The sequence below is a fragment of the Sycon ciliatum genome, chromosome 10 (genome assembly GCF_964019385.1).
Source record: "Sycon ciliatum chromosome 10, ocSycCili1.1, whole genome shotgun sequence".
Taxonomy (NCBI): domain Eukaryota; kingdom Metazoa; phylum Porifera; class Calcarea; order Leucosolenida; family Sycettidae; genus Sycon; species Sycon ciliatum.
Genome location: NC_088652.1, coordinates 8,675,989 through 8,696,779, shown reverse-complemented (window position 1 = coordinate 8,696,779; position 20,791 = coordinate 8,675,989). Strand labels below are relative to the sequence as shown.

Sequence of the window (20,791 nt, the reverse complement as noted above, 5' to 3'; positions counted from 1 at the left end):
TTGTTGTGTGTTGTTGTCGGTTGTTGTTGGCTGTTGGATGTTGTTGTCGGTTGTTGCTGGTTATTGTTGGTTGTTGTTGGTTGTTGTTGTTGTCGGTTGTTGTCGGTTGTTGGGTGTTGTTGTCGGCTGTTGGGTGTTCTTGTTGGTTGGTGTTGGTTGTTGTTGGTTGTTGTCGGTTGTTGTCCGTTGTTGTCGGCTGTTGCTAGTTGTTGCTGGTTGTTGTTGTTGGCTGTTGTTGGTTGTTGTTGGATGTTGTTGTCGGTTGTTGTCGATTGCTAGTTGTTGGTTGTAGTTGGTTGTTGTCGGTTGTTGTTGGTTGTTGTCGGTTGTTTTCGGCCGTTGTCGGTTGTTGTTGTTTATTGTTGGCTGTTGTTGGTTGTTGTTGGGTGTTGTTTGGTATTGTTGTCGGTTGTTGCCGGTTGTCGTTTGCTGTTGTTGGTTGTTGTTGCCGGTTGTTGTCGGTTGTTGGGTGTTGTTGTCGGTTGTTGGGTGTTGTTGTTGTCGGTTGTTGGGTGGTGTTGTTGGTTGTTGTTGGTTGTTGTTGGTTGTTGCCGGATGTTGTCGGTTGTTGTTGGTTGTTGTTGTCGGTTGTTGTCGGTTGTTGTCAGTTGTTATTGGTTGTTGTTGGTTGTTGTTGGTTGTTGTTGGTTGTTGTTGGCTGTTGTTGGCTGTTGTTGTCGGTTGTTGTTGGTTGTTGTTGGTAGTTGTTGTCGGTTGCTGTCGGTTGTTGTCGGTTGTTGTCGGTTGTTGTTGTTTGTTGTTGGTTGTTGTTGGTTGTTGTTGGTTGTTGTTGGTTGTTGTTGGCTGTTGTTGTTGTTTGTTGTTGGTTGTTGTTGTCGGTTGTTGTCGGTTGTTGGGTGTTGTTGTTGGTTATTGTCGGTTGTTGTCGGTTGTTGTCGGTTGTTGTGTTTTAACCCTTTGCGGTGCATCAGTCATTAACGACTGATATTGTGTACATACCGTAAAACTGTCGTAACTCCATCGATTTTAGTCCTGTTGCACATATCGAAATATGTAGATTAATCGTTATTTTGTTCATTATCCAGGAGGATGTTGCTATGATTCAGTACCATTTTTTCGCATAATGAGACGAGTTTGTGTAACGCTAGTGTGACGTGGGTATGCTGATTGGATGCGAGGTGGTGAGAGTATGCTGATTGGCCGATAACAATTAGTGGAAGGGATAAAGTAATGCGCTGCTTGTGCAGCGTAACCAAACACATGGTCTGTGGGAAACACCCTAGTAAAATAAATAAAATAATAATAACATGAATTGCCACCGGCACTTGAGAGACTCGAGCCCCGCCACCTTGTTCAAATCGGACTTGGTAGCTTCGTATTGGAACTTAATCTTCTTCTTTTTGAGGTATGACCGTACAAAACGCGCTTGGAGTTTTCATTTATTTTATTTTTTCATTGCAACTTTTTTAGCAGATGTCCACTCGTGAAACAACGGTGAATCTGGAACGAATAAATGGTCCACGCCAAAGGCATGACGAGTCTCGAAGTCTTCACATTCATGATGGAACCTTGTCATGATTGACGCATTCCTTGATGGTGCGCACATGAAATCAACCTGGCTCATCTTTTCCAATTCCATTCTTTTCACATCCTGCAACCCATACCCTACTAGTATCAGTGGGGACGCTAGAATCAGAAGAGGCAAGGCAGCACTCTTCCGTGGATGTATTACTCGACACAACACCACCCATACTTGTTTTCTAGAAGTTTTGAATATAATGATATATTGCAGTAGGAAGTAGTATACAGTCAAATAGGATAGGATAAGAATGAATGATCAGCTGTCTGATAAAGAATGCAGTTCATTAAAGACTTATTGGAAGCTCTCTACCAGCTGATCGTCTTGTTGAACGACGACACTGCATAATGATATGAAGCTCTCAGTTAGCTGTTTCAGTTCCGTGGTAGAAAGTGTCATGTGCGCGTCCAGAGCACGATGAAAACATCTGGGCTCCACGTGGATGCAGACGATTGGAGCAACAGTAAGACGTACCTTCAACGCCTGCTCGTCAAGGTCGAAGGAGACTGCCCCGGGGTAGATGAAAACATCTTGTTCCACATCCAGTTCGAACGAGCTGGTCGGGACTAGCTTGCTTTCACCGTTGATGTATACCCGACATTGACCGTCGGACGAACGTGATGGGTAGAAGTTGGTCTTGATCTTCTCCACACGTCCTCTTCGGAGAGTGTCACGGAGCGATGGACAAGTCTTGATCAAGTTCGTAATGATGAACTCAGTGGACTCATTCAGGTCGATGTAAACCTGTCCTTGAGCATCTTTGCGAGCTGTTGCCGTACTACCACAGGCTGGTAGAGCTCCTGAAGGGAAGTACATCTTATAACCAGGCTTGTAGAAGGATCTACCTGATGACTTGTAGGACAGTTGCATGTCCTCCTGAAACCCATCCACCACAATCTCTTTGTGGAGCTTGGTAGGAGCAGGTGGCACATAGCGACGCTTAGCCGGTACTGCGTTCGAAGAGAGCACAACTTGAGGAGGGTCAGCAGGAAGAGCGGAATTCTTCCTCACCCGTCGCTCGTAAAGGGAATCCATCTTCCAGGAAGCGAAGGCAGAACAACTCATCAGCACTGTATTCGATGAACGAATGACTCAACTACAGGACAACCATCTGTATTTATACAAGTCAGAGACGGGGGCGGATTGAAATGTTAAAATATGTGTCAACTAGATCAACCAATCACCATCAAGCCCGACACAAACATTTGCCCAATCAGCATTGAGCCCGCCAAAAACATTTGACCAACCAGCATCAAACCCACCAAAAACATTTTGTCCAGTCAGCGGCATGCCCACCAAATAATTATCTCATCTTAAAGATTCCTTACATGATACAGCCACTTTAGTGAACTGATACAGTATGGAAATAAGATCAAAGTCAAACGTGTGCAAGTTCTGAATCACGTGATCAAGTGAATAGGTTTCCCAACAATAGGCATCAATCAATGATGTCATAAGAGATGTATCAGATGGAGATAAAATCAGCAAATTCGTACGCAACGTGGACAGTTGAGATGATGACACCATCCTGGTCGACTCCATGAGATGCAGTACATATAGGAGTGGAAAATGCTGAGGAAGAGGTTTCATGATTCGACTGAACCTCAACCACGATACACTGCTACGAGGTAAGTAGGAACGCAGTTTACGTAGTACATCCACATTCGTATCGTATACTATGCAGGATAATGCTATAGCATAGTTTAAACTCTTGTACAAACAGGATTTTTTCATCGCAAGTAACTGCTCCCGAAGAGGGTGTACGCAAAGCTGATCGGATAAGAGTTCAGTTTTCGAAAGAAAATGCAAAAGATGACGATCCACACCGCATAACCGCTCATGTACAGCGTAACGCTTCTTCATCAAACTACATCTCCTATGCACATCATCTTCAGGGAAGTAAATCACCGCCATGACAAGTCCACACGAAGAACACACGTATCTTCCTTCATGTAAAACATGATCAAGATGTTGACACTGTTTTTCCTCCCCGTATTGCTCTTTTTCTTCTTCTTTCTTCTTAAATTCAGAATCCATCTTCACTCCTCACCAACATCCTCATTATGACACTATATACAGCATGATATCTACTTTATATAACCAATCCTATCCGGGGCAATTATCAGGTACAACCATGGGGGTAGATGACCTCATACCCTCGCCAACACGTCGGCGAGGGTATGAGATCATCTACCCCCATGGTTGTACCTGATAATTGCCCCGGATAGGATTGGTTATATAAAGTAGATATCATGCTGGATATAGTGTCATAATGAGGATGTTGGTGAGGAGTGAAGATGGATTCTGAATTTAAGAAGAAAGAAGAAGAAAAAGAGCAATACGGGGAGGAAAAACAGTGTCAACATCTTGATCATGTTTTACATGAAGGAAGATACGTGTGTTCTTCGTGTGGACTTGTCATGGCGGTGATTTACTTCCCTGAAGATGATGTGCATAGGAGATGTAGTTTGATGAAGAAGCGTTACGCTGTACATGAGCGGTTATGCGGTGTGGATCGTCATCTTTTGCATTTTCTTTCGAAAACTGAACTCTTATCCGATCAGCTTTGCGTACACCCTCTTCGGGAGCAGTTACTTGCGATGAAAAAATCCTGTTTGTACAAGAGTTTAAACTATGCTATAGCATTATCCTGCATAGTATACGATACGAATGTGGATGTACTACGTAAACTGCGTTCCTACTTACCTCGTAGCAGTGTATCGTGGTTGAGGTTCAGTCGAATCATGAAACCTCTTCCTCAGCATTTTCCACTCCTATATGTACTGCATCTCATGGAGTCGACCAGGATGGTGTCATCATCTCAACTGTCCACGTTGCGTACGAATTTGCTGATTTTATCTCCATCTGATACATCTCTTATGACATCATTGATTGATGCCTATTGTTGGGAAACCTATTCACTTGATCACGTGATTCAGAACTTGCACACGTTTGACTTTGATCTTATTTCCATACTGTATCAGTTCACTAAAGTGGCTGTATCATGTAAGGAATCTTTAAGATGAGATAATTATTTGGTGGGCATGCCGCTGACTGGACAAAATGTTTTTGGTGGGTTTGATGCTGGTTGGTCAAATGTTTTTGGCGGGCTCAATGCTGATTGGGCAAATGTTTGTGTCGGGCTTGATGGTGATTGGTTGATCTAGTTGACACATATTTTAACATTTCAATCCGCCCCCGTCTCTGACTTGTATAAATACAGATGGTTGTCCTGTAGTTGAGTCATTCGTTCATCGAATACAGTGCTGATGAGTTGTTCTGCCTTCGCTTCCTGGAAGATGGATTCCCTTTACGAGCGACGGGTGAGGAAGAATTCCGCTCTTCCTGCTGACCCTCCTCAAGTTGTGCTCTCTTCGAACGCAGTACCGGCTAAGCGTCGCTATGTGCCACCTGCTCCTACCAAGCTCCACAAAGAGATTGTGGTGGATGGGTTTCAGGAGGACATGCAACTGTCCTACAAGTCATCAGGTAGATCCTTCTACAAGCCTGGTTATAAGATGTACTTCCCTTCAGGAGCTCTACCAGCCTGTGGTAGTACGGCAACAGCTCGCAAAGATGCTCAAGGACAGGTTTACATCGACCTGAATGAGTCCACTGAGTTCATCATTACGAACTTGATCAAGACTTGTCCATCGCTCCGTGACACTCTCCGAAGAGGACGTGTGGAGAAGATCAAGACCAACTTCTACCCATCACGTTCGTCCGACGGTCAATGTCGGGTATACATCAACGGTGAAAGCAAGCTAGTCCCGACCAGCTCGTTCGAACTGGATGTGGAACAAGATGTTTTCATCTACCCCGGGGCAGTCTCCTTCGACCTTGACGAGCAGGCGTTGAAGGTACGTCTTACTGTTGCTCCAATCGTCTGCATCCACGTGGAGCCCAGATGTTTTCATCGTGCTCTGGACGCGCACATGACACTTTCTACCACGGAACTGAAACAGCTAACTGAGAGCTTCATATCATTATGCAGTGTCGTCGTTCAACAAGACGATCAGCTGGTAGAGAGCTTCCAATAAGTCTTTAATGAACTGCATTCTTTATCAGACAGCTGATCATTCATTCTTATCCTATCCTATTTGACTGTATACTACTTCCTACTGCAATATATCATTATATTCAAAACTTCTAGAAAACAAGTATGGGTGGTGTTGTGTCGAGTAATACATCCACGGAAGAGTGCTGCCTTGCCTCTTCTGATTCTAGCGTCCCCACTGATACTAGTAGGGTATGGGTTGCAGGATGTGAAAAGAATGGAATTGGAAAAGATGAGCCAGGTTGATTTCATGTGCGCACCATCAAGGAATGCGTCAATCATGACAAGGTTCCATCATGAATGTGAAGACTTCGAGACTCGTCATGCCTTTGGCGTGGACCATTTATTCGTTCCAGATTCACCGTTGTTTCACGAGTGGACATCTGCTAAAAAAGTTGCAATGAAAAAATAAAATAAATGAAAACTCCAAGCGCGTTTTGTACGGTCATACCTCAAAAAGAAGAAGATTAAGTTCCAATACGAAGCTACCAAGTCCGATTTGAACAAGGTGGCGGGGCTCGAGTCTCTCAAGTGCCGGTGGCAATTCATGTTATTATTATTTTATTTATTTTACTAGGGTGTTTCCCACAGACCATGTGTTTGGTTACGCTGCACAAGCAGCGCATTACTTTATCCCTTCCACTAATTGTTATCGGCCAATCAGCATACTCTCACCACCTCGCATCCAATCAGCATACCCACGTCACACTAACGTTACACAAACTCGTCTCATTATGCGAAAAAATGGTACTGAATCATAGCAACATCCTCCTGGATAATGAACAAAATAACGATTAATCTACATATTTCGATATGTGCAACAGGACTAAAATCGATGGAGTTACGATAGTTTTACGGTATGTACACAATATCAGTCGTTAATGACTGATGCACCGCAAAGGGTTAAAACACAACAACCGACAACAACCGACAACAACCGACAATAACCAACAACAACACCCAACAACCGACAACAACCGACAACAACAACCAACAACAAACAACAACAACAGCCAACAACAACCAACAACAACCAACAACAACCAACAACAACCAACAACAAACAACAACAACCGACAACAACCGACAACAACCGACAGCAACCGACAACAACTACCAACAACAACCAACAACAACCGACAACAACAGCCAACAACAGCCAACAACAACCAACAACAACCAACAACAACCAACAACAACCAATAACAACTGACAACAACCGACAACAACCGACAACAACAACCAACAACAACCGACAACATCCGGCAACAACCAACAACAACCAACAACAACCAACAACACCACCCAACAACCGACAACAACAACACCCAACAACCGACAACAACACCCAACAACCGACAACAACCGGCAACAACAACCAACAACAGCAAACGACAACCGGCAACAACCGACAACAATACCAAACAACACCCAACAACAACCAACAACAGCCAACAATAAACAACAACAACCGACAACGGCCGAAAACAACCGACAACAACCAACAACAACCGACAACAACCAACTACAACCAACAACTAGCAATCGACAACAACCGACAACAACATCCAACAACAACCAACAACAGCCAACAACAACAACCAGCAACAACTAGCAACAGCCGACAACAACGGACAACAACCGACAACAACCAACAACAACCAACACCAACCAACAAGAACACCCAACAGCCGACAACAACACCCAACAACCGACAACAACCGACAACAACAACAACCAACAACAACCAACAATAACCAGCAACAACCGACAACAACATCCAACAGCCAACAACAACCGACAACAACACACAACAACAACCAACAACAACCAATAACAACATCAACAACGACGACGATAACGACGACGACAACCGACTACAACATCAACAACAACCAACAACAACCAACAACAAACGACGACAACAACCGGCAACAACCGACAACAACAACCAATAACAACATCAACAACGACGACGATAACGACGACAACAACCGACTACAACATCAACAACGACGACGATAACGACGACAACCACAACAGTGTCCGGTAATGTGTGGTAGAGAATGGCAGTCAGCCAGACTGATTACAGTTGAACATGTATAATAATAATAACACATTTCGCGTAGTTGAGCACTAAATAAAGAAATTCAGTTTTTTTCCCCCACTTCTGTCTTGTGAGCATCATCAGCAAGGTGTAGTAGCTGCTGATACTGATTTGTCCTCGAGTGTCGAGCTGCACAGTTTCTTCCAGTCTGTCTTGTCCTCTGCATGGTCTTCATGGGCACACCCAGCTTATTCAACTGAGCGACCAGACTTGTGGCTAGTGTCAACCTTGGCCACCCACGAGGTGCTTTGTTGTCCTTGTCCAAATAGCCGCTCATGGCTACTTAGGGTGGCGTGTCCGTGTCCATCTGTAGCACATGACTGGTCATTCGTAGTCGCCTACACGCAGCGGTGTCATGTATTACTACAAGAACTCAACCAAGTCCTCAGCAGTCATGGAGTAGCGGCAGGTTGGGCAAGTTGGGCTGGAGGCAGAACTGATCCACTCCTTGATACAGTGGAAGTGAAATTCATGACCACACTCCAACTTGGATAGAGGACGGTTCAGGGTATCCTGACAAATCACACAAATGGGCTCATGACTTATTGCTGACGAGTCTACCTTAGTAGGCACTACATTGATGTACTGCAGCTCCATGGGGTGTATTGCCTGGTCTTGATGGTGGTCACCGTAATACACCCCGTTGAGGTACCACTGATAGATACCCTCCTCCTGAGAGATGAAAGCAGGCCCATCTTCCCTATGCCGAAGGTTGTATCGGTACCACTCCCGTACACGGTTGTTACCTTCCCTGCGTATCACGGCTGGCGCATTCTCCCTGTGGAGCCGGTCGTGATAATACCACTGGATGGTGATACCATCATCACTCCGAGTGATCCTGGCTGGTCCGTCTACTCTGTGTAGACGCCCTTGGACATACCAGGCTTCCAGCAAATAGGCGCCATCAAATCTCTCCGTCAGAGCAGGGCCGTCGCCGATCCTTTGTCTGACGCCATTCCAATACCACTCTTCGCGGTGTCGGTAGAACCCCTCAGAGTCTTCACCAAGGTCTGAAAATGTTTCCACTGCAGGGCCATCATACCTGTGGAGTCTTCCGTGGTGATACCACCGTAGAATACCGCATGTGGCGTCATAATAACTGACTGCAGGACCGCCGGCTCTATGACGGGCGCCGTTGAGGTAGTACTCTATGCTACCCCGTCCTATCCAAGCCGGTTCATTAACGCGATGAAGGCGACCTCCATAGCACCAGGCGGACACTCCCCTACTATCAACAAGAGCTGGTCCGTCCTCCCGATGGAGTCTACCATCGACGTGCCAAATTTCTTGCTGCGCGTTTTGATCTGCCAACTCCACAACTGTTCTTATTGGCGTCCGCCTTTCTATTAGTAAAGGACCCGTGGTGAGAGACCACGACCGGTCGTCCAAGTCTACACCGAATGTATCAGCCATATCTATTTACTGAGAATAATGTAACAACTCCTCCACAAACGCTTCTACAACTGACGTCTTCTTCATCCTGGTTTTTTCCTCTTGGTGGTTTTGGATAAGAGTTGAAAAGTCCAAAAGGTCAACTGATGACCTTTGCGTTACTTGGTATGATTGGGTTTTAGCGGATGATGTCGGTATGCAGCTGGGGAGCGAATTTGACAGGAAGAAGGTAAAGGTCTTGCTTTGCGGTTCACACCTTCACTTCAGTATCATTATCCTGAAAACAGCCCAAATGAGGTTCACGTGTCACTGTGGCGTTCGCCTTACAGGGGTAGTACCCCTGTTTCAACACCTGAGGCGGTGCGTCAAGCGCCGCCTCTTTCTAATCATATATTGCGATAAATGGTAAGTGTGCAGTGCTCCTAGCTCTCTCCCCCAACAAAAGAGCTCTATGACACTGTGCTTTCTGCGGTTTCTTTCGTTTTTACAGTGGAGAAAGGCTGGTGGGAGGCCAGGCCGTGGCCGCACACCTGGCGGGTGCGGCCCATCGGGCCCGTTACTGGGAGGGCCGGCAAGTCGGGCTGCTGTTGCAGTCCGACTACCGGGACGCCATGGAGCGTATCCGGACCCTGTAAGTAAGCACTGCTCTGTCTACATGTATACTTACCCCCCTCGTTATAGCGATACTTACTTGTTTCGTATCCTCTTGTCTTACCCTGCTTCCGTATTCGTGACACTAATAGTGTTTGTGTGCGCTCATGCTTGGTTTTACAGATGACGTATGTATGAAGGTCTGGAGCTAGCTGCCGTCTTCGGGATGTGCCATTTGTTTTCAAAATTATTTGTAAGTACTTGTAACAGGCGTAGTGTAGTAACTGTGTATGCAGTGTAGTAACAGTGTGTGGTGTTTTGTGATGGTCCTGAGCGGTCGTAATGTGTTTTGTGATGGTCCTGAGCAGTCGTAACGTGTTGGGCTACTGAAGTACACTGCATGAAGGGGTATGTGTGGGTGCTTCGACATATTCTCGTGCTTCCTAAACCCTAGATACGTGTATAGCACTATAACCTAGATGTGTGTGTGTGCGTGTGTGCGTGTGTGTGTCCGCGCATGCGTGCGTGTGCGTGCATTGTGTTCTCTTCTACAGACTCATCCAAGTCCATTATTTAAATAAAAGTGTATTATAGTAAACAGTATTGTGTTTTGTTATGGTGAATATGTGGGGAATGGTGGACATGCCTTAGTGTGACTGGATACCCGCGGGTTGTGACTCTTTGCTGGCCACTCTGGATTCTCCAGTATAGATTCGGTACAGTGCAGAGGGGATTTGTGGTGCGTAGCAACACTGCTTCACTGTGACACCCCTTCAATAATTGTTTTAATGCATGATACTCCGGGCGTAGCCGGTTGATTCTAACTGTATCCCGATTAAAATAGAAATATGCATCTAATGTACATGCATGGATAGTTGGCATTTCCCAAATCGGCCGGGCGAAAAATTCGCCGAAAACAGTGGTTTTGAAGAAATTACCCATCTTTTTGCCGAATTTTCAAATTTCGCATGTTGAATTCGCCGAAAACCGATGTTTCAGTGCTTCAACAGGGTGTATGTAAATGTACATGACGTAATAGGACCGGTGGGTTCAAGTACTACGTTGAGCCGAATTCTGATCTTGGGGCTCATAATATGGCCGAATTTGAACATTCTCGATCGAAAAGCCGATTAGACATGCTCTGTATGGGCAACTTGTCAATCAGTGCACATCTACGATGTGTGAATAAAACAAATGCAAGGAGCGTGAACTTGTTTGCTGCACATCTACGAAGTGCGAATCAGGGAGTAGTATAATGACACGTGTACTAGTACACCTTGTGTTGCACTGCGTCTTTTCCACACGCAGGGCCACTGAAGGTCACACGCTCCGCGTGCGTATGCACGCATGCGCAATATGTCACTGCATGCAATGCACATCTACGATGTGCAAATCAGGGAATAGTACGTATTTTACTACTCCACGGTGCGAATGCACCGAACGTGCACAAGTGCACGTTCGCCACGGAAAAGAACCTTTATGGCACATTTATGGCATGGCAGGGGTCAAAGGTCAAACTCTGGGGGTCCCGGGGCCAGACCCAGCACGACCAACACAGTGTGCCTTATTTGGCCCAAAGGTCAAAGGTCAAAAAGTGTGCCAGAACCTGCCCCGCACTAACTACTGCCGATAGTTCGATGGGGCTGACTTTGACCGTTTCTTATGGACTGCGACGACATTTACCACTTTCCAAGACTGTGGTTGTGTCCCCGACGTCATGCACCGGCGGAAGAGCAAGCATAGTGGCACTGCAAGGTGCTCAGCGTTGGCTTTGAGGACTCTGCTCGGAACTGCATCAGGGCCTGCCGCTTTCGAAGGATCAAGGGCCCTCAGCAATTTACGGACCTCAGCAGGGCGGAAGCGAATATTTAGGAAATGTCACACTGATGTCGCGCTTTTGCCACCTGCCTTTTCGCGCTATGTCACCTGCTTTTTCGCGCTTCACTCACTTTGCGCGCCCCGTTGTAGCTACCTGCCTGGGTATAAATTTGGACCCAGATAATGTACAGGTTATCAGTTGTCTGAGGATTGTCTTAGCTTTGCTATGTGCAGGAAACGCAGCGTTACAACAATGACCTAGCTGGCTGTCTCTATTCTCTTCTGCCTTTGTATTACTATTATTCTGAACAAAAATTGAGCATATTTATGAGAAGTGGGCTACATTTCTGCTTAGGGACACAAGCTGTAGGATAGTTAACTGAAAGAAATGTTCTGGGTTTAAAGACATGTTTATTGTTATCACAGATTTTGCGTTGGGCTAGTAGGATGAAAGATTATGTTTGCATTCATAACAAAAATACTGGCGCCTGATTGACTGATTGGATGTCACCGGATCGTCACCGAATCTTCACTGGAATCGACGCCCATCTTCTCGAACGACCACTGGACTTTTACCACCTGACACAGCACATACACATACTGCAGTACTTTGCACATACACTTGTCATAGATCGCCTTTAGCATTTCCACACTTGAAAGTGTTCTTGTACGTGATGTGATAGTCTTATCTTCTTTCTTCTGTTTTGGTCACCTTACAGGTGATGATTGTAAACTTTAGTGGTAGTGTTAGTTTTCTTGTCTTCTTGCCAAATTGTGTCTGTGTGTATGTGTGAGTTTTCTCTTCTTTCGTGCTGTTTACGTCACCTTACAACTGGTGATTGTTTAGTTTGCTGGCCTTGCCAATTTTGTCGATGTGTTAGTTCTAGAACATTCATCTGCCTGCATTAATCGTTTTTATATTTCGTGTTTTTGCCTCCCCTTCCTCAATGGCCTGATGATACCCAATGGGTGAAATATTGGCAAAGTTATTTACACTGTATTTATCTATATGGTGCAGCTGAGAGCCTGTTGCCAGAATGGCGGTATTTTCAAGAACAAAAATACTATCTAAAAAATACTCATGTTCCCATCTAATGTCCCCTGTTTTGTGTGACCATTCTCCACTAGTTTTGCACTTCACTTCCAAGATCGTGACATTGCTTTCTTGCCCAGTGATGTGATATCCTGGGTTGCATTCGAAGTTTGTGGCACCACTGCGAAATGCATATCTGTAGGACTGCTTGCGTGGAAACAGCGATGTGTTTCCATTGAAGTGCGATGTAGATGGTACAGGGCATTCTACAGCTGTATCATAGCACCAAGAGTCAAACAATGGATGAGCAAGTAAATACATTGCAACGGAAGGTGAACTACTTCATGAAGTTATGTTATATATATCTTATTGAATGTGGCTGATCTAAACGTTCGAGTTCGAGCTTCCTGGCGGCTGACCGACACTTGTCTGACTCGACACTGGTCTCTGGGAAACAAACAAATGCACAACCGTCCATATGCCAACCCTGCAAGAAGACACTACTCCTCGCTCAGTTCACAGTGTGTCAGTGACTTCACGCCTCACCAGGAGTGCCTGAGAAGACGAATGAATACTTTCCTCCAGGACTCTTTCATTGGGCAGTGCTCTCCCAGCGACAACATCACTGGGGATGTCAACGTTCAGTGACACACCGGTTCTATCTCGACAAACACCTTCAAAGTACCAGTTCACAACACCGTCACTTCCGACAATCGTGTTGCACACTCGCAACATCGACCACAATTACTAAAATGTTCCAACTTTGGGGGTAATGTATATCCTTCAAACATGCGAGCTCTAGCTTCTTGCCCGTCAACTGATGGACTCACGACTGGCGCGTCACAAATGCTGGTCCATCCACTCTGGAACCCTGCAAGACTCTATGGAAGTGTGGCCTATAGCACATCCCTCTAAGCTTTTGCTCTAGGGAAACTCCAACGAGTTCAGAACCATGCCATCCGCGCTGTGTTCAGCCTACCACCCACATATTCGGTAAGCCACCAAAGGGAGAGCATATCCCTCCGCAAAATCGAGGAGACACAACACCACCGACTCCTCGATCTCATCTGGCGCGGCCTGAACGGCCAATGTAATGCAGCGGTTTCAAAGCAGCTGACGCCCGCAACCACGGCCATAACTCGACATCAAGCCAATGCCGGGCTCATTCTCCCACTGGCCAGGACGAATACAGGCACTCGCCGACCGTTCTTCCGTGGACCTGCGCTGTGGAACACTCTGCCAGCCAGTGTACGTTCCTGCAAAGCCGTGGCCGATTTCGCAGCAGCCGTGTACCCGTACACTCTCAGGCCATAAACGTTTTTAAAGAAGAGAAACAGTGACATGCACACACACACACACACACACACACACACACACACACGCACACACACGGCCAGTATGTATAGGCATAATAACGAACGGTCTTTTTCTGTTAGCTGTGTTTGTCCAATACATGAGATAAAACGTCTTTCTTGTTTTTTTTTATGTAGCCTCTTCCAGCATGGTAAATGACAGTACCATGGCCTTTTCAGAATTTCATTGTACATATTTGTAGTACCTCCCGGGATCAGTATTTCCACTTGAAATAATATCCACCCCAATGCCTCATTCTTAGCATTCTTTTATTCGCTTCCATGTAATTGGGCTGATTGCCCGTTTGGTATTGCGAATTCAAATAAAAAACAACAACAACAAACTCCAAACATCGTGTATTACACATCCTTGGTCCCAATGGTCTGCTTAAAACCTCGAGACCATGGGCCTTTTGGAAGTTCCTATCTACCTACATTTATATTTGAAATGTTTGGAGTACTTTGGGCCCACCACTGAGACAACACGAGAAGGACACCCGCCTATCGCTGTACGTCTGGGCCAAGAAGGATGAAGGGAAGGCATGAAGCATTCAATGAGCGGTACACCGCAGAGCAATGGCCTACAGCAACAACAACAAAAGGTGCAATCAGTGCAATTGGCAATCGCGCAAGCACACAAGCACCTCTCTCTCAAGAGAGGAGTAAGCTTGTGTCAAAGTGTCGCCACGAGAATATGTAGCACCTTCGGAACTTCAAACCACCCACAGCCATCACCTAATTAAGTAAGAGACCACCAGGTCCAGTGGTTGTCACTTTCCACCACTGCTGTCATTCGCACTTTTCGATTTGCCCCTTGCTGCAGTCATTTACGCTTTGCACTGCCGCCATTCACAACTTTTGGATTTTCACCGTGATGCAGCCATTTACACTTTTCTTTGTGGGTATATATGTAACCGTTAGGACTCTGCCACAGTCAGGGCTCTCATAGCAGTCAGTGCCCCTAATACCAGTCATACAGTCATAAATCCTCTAATACCAGTCACGAGTCACAAACAAGTCACACACACTGGGAAAGCCAAAAACAAATGATCAACTTTGATGTATGACATGGGCAGGTTGCCATTTGAAAGTATGGACAACGAACGCGTTCAAAAGTATGCTTTTCAGAATACATGCATGTATGGCGTGCAAGTAGTACTGCTTTATGTGTCCAATTATTAAAAATTAATTAGACACATAAATCAGTATTACTTGCAGTACTACTTCAGACTCTGTGCACGCATGATCGCAAAGAGGGCAAGTCGCGGCATTCTGTGAGTGGTTTGTGGGCACCACAACTGGTTTCTCAAAAGACGCAAACTGTGTGTGGTGTGTGAGTGGTTTTGACTGTATGACTGACTTTGGGGGCGGTGAATGCTATGCGGCACGTGACTGCTGCCTGAGTCCTACATATAAACCAACACTGATCCAGATTTACTCATTACCGTTTTCTGATGATCGCTTAGTGCGTGAAACTCAGAGTTAAAACACTTTCTCTGTCCTCTTATTGTTAGTATGGTAATTATAAATGTTTTGCAATTTTAGATTATTAGGCCAGAGGAAAAATCCGAGCTTACCTGAACAAGATGGGATTGGTTTCGACCATTGTCCGTCAACTCTGCACTGCACAGTCTCTTGTGTCTTCATCTGGCTTGTTGAGTTTGTTACATAATAGCCAGCTGAACATGTAAAGGTCACACTGTCTGCAAATGGAACACGGGCAAAATAGTTGCTGATCCAACGTCTTTCAGAGGATGACCATTTTTGTGAGGTACGAAGCAACCAACGAGTGTAAGAACTGCGGACTGTTCCGTGCTTGATACTTTTGCGCCCGTCTGTGAAAGGTGCTAGGCAAACCACTCCTGGAATATACAAAATGGAAACACTCGAAGAATAAAAATAGCCGTAAATAACACCATTGAAAAGTAAGTAAATGATCGTGTCCGATCCCGAAGGGAACTCACGACGCCAGCTAACACCTGGTAAACCCTAGTGGCAGGTGCAGCGCCTGTCGGAGGGTTGTGAGGGGATGCGTCTCACAACCACTGGCACAAATGCCGAGAAACCTCTTTAGCCACATCCATGTACCCCTTGTGCCCGACCAAACCCTTTCCCAAAGATGCTGTTATGAACCCTTTGAGATTCTCTAAATTGTCAGGATCGAACGACCACACGGCGCGAGGACAACTCTTTTCTCTTCCAAGGTATATTTCACTTCATCGAATAATTAATAACTAACACTAATAACACCAGCTATTTATAGCATGCAAAAACAGCGTACATGCAAAAACATACGCATATAAAACGGGACATGACAGCGTATACAGCAAAACACACACAGCGCATATATTTATATTATTATTTATTCTTCTTTTACTAGGGAATTCCCAACAGGCGTCAGCTCCTTTTTACAGGGAACCCTAGGTATAATTTGATGGATGAGCGAAATTCAGCTGGTGAACTAGACATGCGGCAAGCCGGTGGAAGTGTATTCCACCTGGCAGCGCCCAAATAAGAAATTGCACTAAAGCCATATCGGGTGTTAGCGGGGGGCAGAACAAGAGCAGCAGAGACTTGGCCACGGGTGGTGGCTGCAGTGCGAGCACCATGGGCGCGCAAGGTAAAGCGGTCTCGCAGAAGAGGACTAGCAAGTCCATTCAGGCAGCGGTAAACAAATACATAGGTTTTGAAGTTGAGGCGTTTCTCAAGGGCGTACAATTTAGTATGACTGTATAGAAGAGTGGTGGGAGTCATTCTATCCAACGAAAATATTCTCTTTAATGCTACGCGGCTGGCAGTAAGAAGCTTGTCATATAGGGTTTGTGATAAGCAATGAATATATGCAGTGCTGCCAAACTCAAATGTGGACTGAATGATCGATAAATAGAAAAGTCGTTTGGCAAAAATGCTGATATTCTGCTTCGCATGGACAAATGCTCCGACCTTCCTATTGACAGTTGCACATACTGCATCCACTTGGGTTGAGAAAGACAGATAGCGTATGCCATGCAGCAACATCAGCGGTACGGCGGAGTCGAGATACAACATTGCAACGAATACAATGCCATAAGCGCGAAGCAGGGAGTCGTAAAATACCGGGAGGCGACACGCCACACATTTCACGATCCGAGGATTGCCGCACTCGACCCGCGAAATTTGAAGCGTGATTGAAACGTCGTCGTCATCTTCTTTTTATCAATTGTTTTTGTTATGCTTCGAGGCCTATTCTGGATCTCCAGAGCGAAAGGTGGTTGTTTCTGATACGTACCACGCATTACCTTAGGTTGAGCCGTGGCTTTTAATTTTTTTTGGGAAGTTCACTGCTTTGGAGACGACGGAATGTCAAGGTAAGTTATTCACGAAATGTACTCAAATTTGAATTGAGTAAGTGCGAATGACAGCCTGTTTTCGGAATAGTTCTCCACTAAACACACAATGCCCATGGCCCCTTCGTGTTGTCCAAGTTCCATTCTCGGTTTGTGTGAAGTTTCGAGATGAAGATCGATGATGAACTCACCTTTCCATGGAAGGGAAAAAAAAAGTAGCATATCAAACAGAATCCATGCAGCATTTGATGCCACTATCCTCATTCTTCTGCATTCAAAGTGTTTCACATTATGGTCCATGAACTACACACAATATTTGTCATTTCTTAACTGTTCATAGCTGTTCATACTTGAAGTAACTGTGTTCTGAACACATTGTCTTCAGGAAACGTAAGGCCGAGTCGACTGACCGACTGAGCAAAGTTCTTTGCGACGAAAGTCACACTATCGGCAAATGCACTCAAGGCGAATACCCTGTATACTGCTTGATCCACGTATCACAGAAGCATACACACACACGCACGCACACACATACCATGCATAAGCCCGTCGCAAGAGAAGAACGCAAGTCTGCAAATGCACTGGATGTGCACCCACAGATTTTCTCTTATAGCAACGATAGCGAACAAGATCTGAATGAGACAGATCAAGACTTGCACCAGATAACTGTATAATCCACACAACTGGCAAAGCCATGTGAATCGACCACCAATGCACAACACACATACACCTTTGGACTTTTGGATGCCCATTGCTCCGTGCAATGATAGCATCAGGAGTTGCAGTAATTCCTGTGGCGAGTTAGATCATTGGGCCGACGCTGAAGTCCCTGCCACAGCCGCAAATGAACACTCTAGGCTTTGGCACAGCCGCACACATACACACACACACACACACACACACACACACACACACACACATACACACACATGCATGCTCGTGCAACATTCACATGTCACTGCTTCAGTTGTTTTTAGCTGAGTTATATTGTGTCTTATACAGATCTTCACTTTGGGAAAAGCTGTTGAGATGCTGGAGAGCACTTGTTGCCATGCTTGCGAAATGCCAGCACTATTGCATGCCTTCAGCTGGGCACACTTCCTGGCGTAGCAGATTTCCAAAACCTGATGCCTTGTGTAACTGTGTCCTGATAACATGCAGGAATGACTCCATCGCCTCAGTAACACTCGCCTGTCTCATTGTCAGCAGTTCGCAAATTCCATGGATTATTTCACCTTCCATAGGCCTGTACACCATGGTGGCACTGCCACTCTTACATGGATCTGCACATAGGCAAAGCAAGGGTTGAGGGCGGAGGTTTACATACAATGTCAACAATTTACATACATGTACTAGGTAAACACGTAATTTTCAGGACATGAATAAAAATCCTGTCACAGGTTCAACACTGTCACATGTCATAGTGAACAAACACGTAATTTTCAGGACATGAATAAAAATCCTGTCACAGGTTCAACACTGTCACATGTCATAGTGAACAGACAATGCACCGTGGGCAGACTCCCATTTTTCGGGTGAGTTTGGGGCGCTTAGTTTGCTACAGATTATACATTCGTGTTCACAAAGACAAGACGAGACCAAAAAATGCAGACAAGAGAATCTCACCAGTAGTCCACAGCTGAACATCTCCACAACTCAGGTCACCAAGTGGATACGTGGCGTCATCTACATCTTCCACGGTGGACTCATCACTTTGGCAGGCATCTCTGTCAAGCTCCATCATCCTTTACCCCGTCAAGGCACAAACTTAGAATCACCAAATCAACTGCTGACACTCGGACGATTCCTTGGGAGCAGGATTATTTTTTTGATTTTTGGGACCAAACAGCGAACGCGTCCTTTGTGCATGACCTGCGCCGCTTTGACCTCATGGGGATTCTATATTTTCCCTCAGCACTCGTGCCCGAGCTGAGTCAATCATCCGACGCGGTTGTGCATCTCGTGTCGCCTCCCGGTATTTTACGACTCCCTGGCGCGAAGGCCTTTCCCACTTGAGAACTGGAGGTTTGTAAGGGCCTGGTCAGACTGCGGCAAATTTTGGTTGCCTGACGAAAAAAGAACAACTTCCAGAATTTGAATCGCGATCACACTACATATGTGGGGAGAATGAAAATTCAAATTTCATTTCAAGCGTCAAGTGGTAATCTCCACGAACGACGTCAAATTCCTTCGCCTTGGGGATCGCCAACACCTTCAGTGCAATCCTTGCAACCATCCTTATGAGTTTTGTTGTTGTCCGTGGCCAATTCGCTCCTCGATATCGAGATGAAAAATCAGTGATTATCAGCGTCAAATCCTGTTTGGAGCGGAAAAGCGTGGTCCATTCTTGCTTTTTTTGGAGCGTCAACTCTTGCTTTTGCCGCTCTGGCGGCAAGTTACTATGGAGATTCGGATTATAATCCCAGGATTATTTCGTTTTTGCCGCAGTCTGACCAGGCCCTAACAGATGGCATACTTTTTCGAAACTTATGCTTTTCTCAAAAAACAAGTGCAAGTTGCTGAAATCCTTTCCATATTCTCAGGAAAAGGTCCAAAGTTGCTAACATTGCAACTTAGAATGGGAGGGTTCTTGTGCGTACAATGATGCCAAAACCACCAAAAAAGTAGCAGAAATGGCAGAAGTGCAGCGACATCAAACTCTCTAAGTATATTCTTATTGTTATTATTATAAATTCAACATCTCCTGGCTCGTCAGAAGACTGCCAATATACATGAGAAGTAGGGTGGTAGCCAACCACTGCGAACTGAATAATAAGGAGAGAAACAAAAAGAGTACTGCAAGATGAGGCATGACGAAAATGGTGAGATTATTTAGGACGAAGAAGCTGAAGCTTGAATTCCTTAATGACTGTGCATGCTTTAAGGCTAGTTGGCAGGGAAGACCAGAGAGTGCACGCAGAGAAGATAAGAGATTTCAGAAACAGGGAGGTATTGGCACGGGGTAATGAGAAGGAATGACGTGTTGACCTGGTGGACGCAAACCAGTTATACTTAGCAAAGTGTTTGGGAGCCAGGTCTAATAAGATCATGTGTACAAGGATGCAAAGATGTTGCTGGTGTCGCTCTAAGAGGGGAGATACTGAAGCTAAACTGTAGAGACGTTGGGAGGAAAATGTTTGATTTTTACGAAACAGGATTTTTAGAAGCAGACGCTGGTGTATTTCCAGAGTTTGAACAAGGGCCTGACACAGAGGTAGAATATACGACGTAAAGAACAATTTTCGGCAATGGTCATTTAAATGGTGGCCCCTTCCTGTTGTGACTATGGACAGCTTTACGCAGTGCAAATAGCCTATTGCACGCACCTTCCATCATTAAGTGGTAATGTACATAATGTTACTACCGTTGATCTATTGTGTCTCTGAAATGAGGTTGACCCAGGCACCTCTCGTATCGCAATAGTGGTCTTTGAACAACCCACTGTGACTGCCTGGTTAATAATACCATTGATTGTTTCATAATGCCATCATGAAACAATGACATGAAACATTGTATATTTTGATTCAGGAACTCATTTTGCCTGATCATTAGCGAGTCGTTATCACGTAGTGCAA

General features: G+C 45.4%; 1 long non-coding RNA gene across 1 annotated transcript; it reads left to right on the top strand.

The window, feature by feature from the left end:
* The first annotated feature begins 9,373 nt into the window (after positions 1–9,373).
* Positions 9,374–9,953, top strand: LOC135826077 (uncharacterized). The gene is made up of 3 exons (XR_010555207.1): positions 9,374–9,501; positions 9,587–9,727; positions 9,871–9,953. It is a non-coding gene; the product is annotated as an uncharacterized LOC135826077 (long non-coding RNA).
* Positions 9,954–20,791: the final 10,838 nt, after the last annotated feature.